The sequence below is a fragment of the Triticum dicoccoides genome, chromosome 6B (genome assembly GCF_002162155.2).
Source record: "Triticum dicoccoides isolate Atlit2015 ecotype Zavitan chromosome 6B, WEW_v2.0, whole genome shotgun sequence".
Taxonomy (NCBI): Eukaryota; Viridiplantae; Streptophyta; class Magnoliopsida; order Poales; family Poaceae; genus Triticum; species Triticum dicoccoides.
In genome coordinates this window covers 577,902,483-577,907,868 of record NC_041391.1, presented here as the reverse complement: position 1 = coordinate 577,907,868, position 5,386 = coordinate 577,902,483, and positions in this window count along the sequence as shown.

Here is a 5,386-nt window from a genome sequence, read left to right as displayed (position 1 = left end):
GATAAGGTGGATGGATCTACTGAAGGTTCCTTTGCAGCAACCCATGTGGTTTTGGGATACTGCTCAGGCTTCCAGTAGGAACCATGAACATTCATTTTCCTCTCGAACCCAACACCCTCTTTCCTAGGGTTTCGGTTCAGAATCTGCTTTTTGAGGACATCGCAAAGTGTTTGATGTCCTTTCAGACTTTTATACATCCCTGTTTCAAGCAGTGTCTTCAACATAGCATTTTCATCAGCAATAGTAGTGATATCCTCCGCAAAGGGGTTAGTTACCACATCAATAGTTGAAGACAATGCAATAGTAGCAGCAGTGGAACATTCAGCAACAGATGTAGCGTTATCACGCTCAATGCATTTTAGACATGGTGGTTCAAATCCATCCTGTGTAACGCTGATTTGTTGAGCAAGTAATGAATCACGCTCCTTCTAAAGATCTTCATAATCCACGCTCATCTTTTCAAGGTCATGCTTTCTTTGAAGACATTCAGAAGAAAGCTTCTCGTGATCAGACAAGAGAGCATTATGTTGATCTTGAAGGGCGTCAAACTTGGAATGAAGTCTCTGAAGACTCCCAGCCAATGCTTTTGACTGATCCATTTCTTCACCCAACATATTATCGCTCTTACTAAGCATGTTTTGAACCTTTTCCAAGGCTCTTTGTTGTTTAGTGGCAAGGGAAGCAAGTTTGACATAGCTGGGGCCAAATTCATCACCTGATTCATCATCACTAGTTTTAGAGAGGCAGCATTCAGTTACCTTATCACCCCCTGCCATGAGGCAAGGTGAAGATGAAGACGATTCAGGTGCAAAGGTCATGTCTTTAAGAGACTCCTTGTAGTCCTCACACCAAGGATCATGACGAGTACGATGACCTTCATAGACCTCAGAAAGCCGGTCCCAGATTAGCTTCGCGTGATTGAGGTGCATGACATTCCTGAACTGATTTCGGGACAGACAGGAGCAGATGACATCCTTCGCCGTGAGGTTCAGTAAAGTGTACTTGCGAATGTCATCAGCATCCACCATCTTGCATAGATCGGTAAGACCAATCTCAGTGACGGTCCACAGTTCGCTATCCATAGCCATGAGTCGCTTCTTCATCATGGCCTTCCACCGAGGATACTCATGACCGTCAAAGGTGGGGCAAGATATGTTCCTCAATCCTGCAGTCGACATAGCTGAAACTCCAGGTGGTTAAACCGAATCACACAGAACAAGGGAGTACCTTGCTCTGATACCAATTGAAAGTGCTAGTTATCGACTAGAGGGGGGGGGGGTGAATAGGCGATTTTTACGAAACTCTTCAAAACTTGGAAGTTTCGAAGACAAACAATAGAAATGACCTAATTGATATGCAGCGGAAGATAAACTACAACAAACAAGCCATATTTAAGTATGCAATAATGTGAAAGTACACAGACTAATAGCAGCTTGGTAGTAAGGATCAGGATGGAAGATAGTATGAAGCCAACAACGATAGTAGTCAAGCAATGAAGTCAAATAGGTACGACAAATAGGCAATGACTTCACGAAGACAAACACTAAGTAAAGGAAGAGAGAGGATAGAACCAGTCACTTGTTGAAGACACAGGATTTGTTGGACCAGTTCCAGTTGCTGTGACAACTGTATGTCTGGTTAGGGAGGCTGAGATTCAACTCAGAAGACCGCGTCTTCACCTTATTCCCCTTGAGCTAAGGACACCCAGTCCTCGCTCAATCACTCTGGTAAGTCTTCAAGGTAGACTTCCGAACCTTCACAGACTTCGTTCACCGGCGATCCACAATGACTCTTGGATGCTCAAAACGCGACGCCTAACCGGCTGGAGGATACACAGTCCTTAAGTGTAATAAGTCTTCAGGTCACACAGACAGAAATACTTCAGTGATGCCTAACACTCTTTGGCTCTGGGTGTTTGGGCTTTGTCCTCGCAAGGATTTCTCTCTCTCAAAGGCTTCGAGGTGGGTTGCTCTCAAACGACAAAAGCCGTGCACTAACTCTGAGCAGCCACACATTTATGGTGTAGGGGGTGGGCTATTTATAGCCACAAGGCAACCCGACCTTATATGTCCGAAATGACCCTGGGTCACTAAGGAACTAACACGTGTTCCAACGGTCAGATTTCAAACACACACGGCAACTTTACTTGGGCTACAAGCAAAGCTGACTCATCCAGCTCTAGATAAGATTTGCTCTCATTGTCTTCGTTCGAAGACATAGGATTTGGGTTGAGCATCACTTCAGTCATTCTGACTTAGTTCACTTGGACCCCACTTAACAGTACGGTGGTTCCTATGACTCAACAAAGAAGAAAAGGAAACAATGAAACGACACAGTCTTTGCGCTCCATAGTCTTCACTCAATGTCTTCTCAAGTCATAGTCTTCAATATGTATATCTTCACATACCACCATTGTCGTCAATGTCTTCATACATTTTTAGGGGTCATCTCCGGTAGGTAAACCGAATCAATGAGGGACACTACCTGCGTTATCCTGCAATTCTCACAAACGCATTAGTCCCTCAACCAACTTTGTCGTCAATACTCCAAAACCAACTAGGGGTGGCACTAGATGCACTTACAGACGTATCATCATCCCCAAGCTTAATTCCTACTTGTCCTCGAGTAGGTAAATGGTAAAAACAGAATTTTTGATGTGGAATTTTGCCTAACATGTTCAACACATTTTCTTTTCTTTATAGCATGTACGTTTGGACTTTTATATGGTTCAATGCAATAGTCTAGTTTCGATATGAAGATTTTAATACTCAAGCATACCAACAAGCAACCATGTCTTTCAAAATATCAACACTAAAGCAAGTTATCCCTAGCCCATTATGCTCAATCATTGATCCACTCATGAAACACCCTCGAATATTAGCTACACCAAATGCTCAAATACGATCATAGTGCCCCTTAGTTGGTGCTTTATATTAGAAGATGGAGACTCAAATTCAAAATAAAAATTGCATAAAGTAAAAGAAAGGCCCTTCGCAAAAGGAAGTAGGGATTTGTAGAGGTGCGAGAGCTCAAAGCGAAAATTGAGAGATAATTTTTTTGGGAGCCATACTTTTCCCACCAACGAAAACGACTTAGAGCTCCCAACACTTTCTATGCTAGATACATCATAGGCGGTTCCCAAACAGAAAATAAAGTTTATTCCTTTTTCCACCATTACTTTCACTTTCCATGGCTAATCGTATCCATGGGTGCCCTCCATACCAACACTTTCCAAGGAATTTATTATTTGACAACATAAAGTAAATTCATTTTTCATTTTGGGACTGGGCATCCCTAATACTTTTGTCGTACTCTCGTGCAATGACAAGTGAATAAACACTCAACGTGAGAATAACACATCTAGCATGGAAAATATTGGCCACCTCTCACCGCCTCGCGAGCGGTACGAGCACACAAAAGAGAAATTTATTTTGAAAATTAGAGATGGCACATGGAAATTTGCTTAGAACGGCATGGAAATACCGCATATAGGTAGATATAGTGGACTCATATGGCAAAACTGGTTTAAAGGGTTTTGGATGCACAAGTAGTGATCATACTTAGTGCAAAATGAAGGCTAGCAAAAAGATTAAGAAGCGACCAACCACGAAACAAAAAATCTCGTACCCAAGCATTAAGCATAAGTAACACCGAATAATGCACTACAAGTAGGATATAAATTTCATTGCATAACTATTGACTTTCGTGCTTGCATAGGGAATCACAAACCTTAACATCAATATTCTTACTAAAGCACAATTACTCATCAACATGACTCACATATCATACCGTCATATCTCAAAACCATTACTAAGAATCAAGTTTGTTTTGTCTAATGATCTTCATGAAAGTCTTTATTATATCCTCCTTGGATATCTATCACTTTGGGACTATTTTCATATGTTGCTTTTAATAAGCTCAAACAAATTTAAGTGAAGAACATGAGCATAATTTTTCTTTCTCTCAAAATAATCTAAGTGAAGCAAGAGAGAATTTCTAAAAAAATTACTAACTCCCAAATAAATCTAAGTGAAGCATGAGAGCATTTCTTCAAAAATAACAAAGCACACCATGCTCAAAAAGATATAAGTGAAGCACTAGAGCAATTCCATAGCTCAAAAAATTTAAGTGAAGCATAGGAGCAAGCATAACATAATTTTTGGCTCTCTCAAAAAGTGTGTCCAGCAAGGATTCAAGACTTAAAACATAAAGCAAAACAAGCAAAGACTCATATCATACAAGACGCTCCAAGCAAAACTCATAATATGTGACGAATAAAAATATAGCTTCAAGTAAAATACCGATGGTTGTTAGAAGAAAGAGGGGATGCCACTCAGGGGCATCCCCAAGCTTAGTTGCTTGCTACTTCTTGAATATTATCTTGGTGTGCCTCGGGCATCCCCAAGCTTAGCATTTTGCTAATCCTCATTCCTTCATCCATCGTAAGATCATCCAAAACTTAAAAACTTCAATCACATAAAACTCAACAAAACCTTCATGATATCCGTTAGTATAAAAGAGCAAACCACTACTATAAGTACTGTTGTAAACCCATTAATATTTTATTTTTGCATTATATCTACTGTATTCCAACTTTTCTATGGCAAAAAATCTTCAAAGAAAACCATAGAATCATCCAAACAAGCATACAACGCAAAGAAAACAGAATCTGTCAAAAACAGAACAGTCTGTAGCAATCTGACTACTTCAAATACTTCTATAACTCCATAAATTATGACAAATTAGGACGACGTGAATAATTTGTTCATTAATATTTTGCGAAAATAATTAACTCAAAAGCACTCTTCTGATAAAAATGAAAAATAATTTCGTGAGCGCAAAAGTTTCTGTTTTTGACAGTGGCTATGTCAAACGAACTCGGTGGCCCCGGGTAGAAAGAATCGGTGGGGCCGAGTTGGTATTTGGGTTTTAGACATATTTGGATCAAGAAAGTGGTTGAGGGTTTTGGAGCAATATCACTAAGCACTTGAGCAAGTATACCATTAAGCAACACCTCATCCCATTTTAATAGTATTGGCTTTCCTGTGGACTGAATGTGATCTTGGATCACTAAAATAGAAATGAAGAGTCTTGAGCTTTTCCCAATCTTTGTCCTTGGCATTTTGAGGGGTACACATCTCTAGTCCATGCCATGCCAATCATTGAACATCCTGAAATATTTATCTTGAATGGATATTAGTTCAATGAGCTATATGTTGTTATGAATTACCAAAACCACCCAGGGATTAGTTGCACTTTCCAAAACCATAACCTCACCGCCCCAAGGAGAGGACATGAATATAAGGCAGAGTTCCATCGACTATGCCCCGACGAGGATCAGAGCTCAAAATACAAAATCATAGAAGATGCATCGATTGATGTGGCC